The sequence below is a fragment of the Pteropus alecto genome, unplaced genomic scaffold (genome assembly GCF_000325575.1).
Source record: "Pteropus alecto unplaced genomic scaffold, ASM32557v1 scaffold61, whole genome shotgun sequence".
NCBI lineage: Eukaryota > Metazoa > Chordata > Mammalia > Chiroptera > Pteropodidae > Pteropus > Pteropus alecto.
In genome coordinates, this window is record NW_006434835.1 from 1,559,828 (window position 1) to 1,560,188 (window position 361).

Sequence of the window (361 nt, forward strand, 5' to 3'; positions counted from 1 at the left end):
CGCACCTGCTCCAGCGCTTGCGCGGGTCTGGCGGTGCGGGTGGGGTGCATCGCTGGTTACCGGACCGCAGCTGGGACTCCGGGCGGCACAGGTGAAAACGCATCCTCGACAGCTCTCTTTTTTCCAGTTAAAATAACGCTGAGGGTTATCCCCCAATAAAAGTTATTTTTGACGAGGAATGCATTCAGACTTTTAAATCGTCACGTCGCCTCCACCTAGGTTCCTCAGCACCAAGCTGAGGCCGCAGTCCCTGGCGTCCACTGATGTCCTGCAGTGGACCGCGGTGGAGCCTGTGGGCCCCCCGCCCACACCAGCGACCCTTCCAGGGGCATCTTCGGCTCTAAATGGACTCCCACTTCCT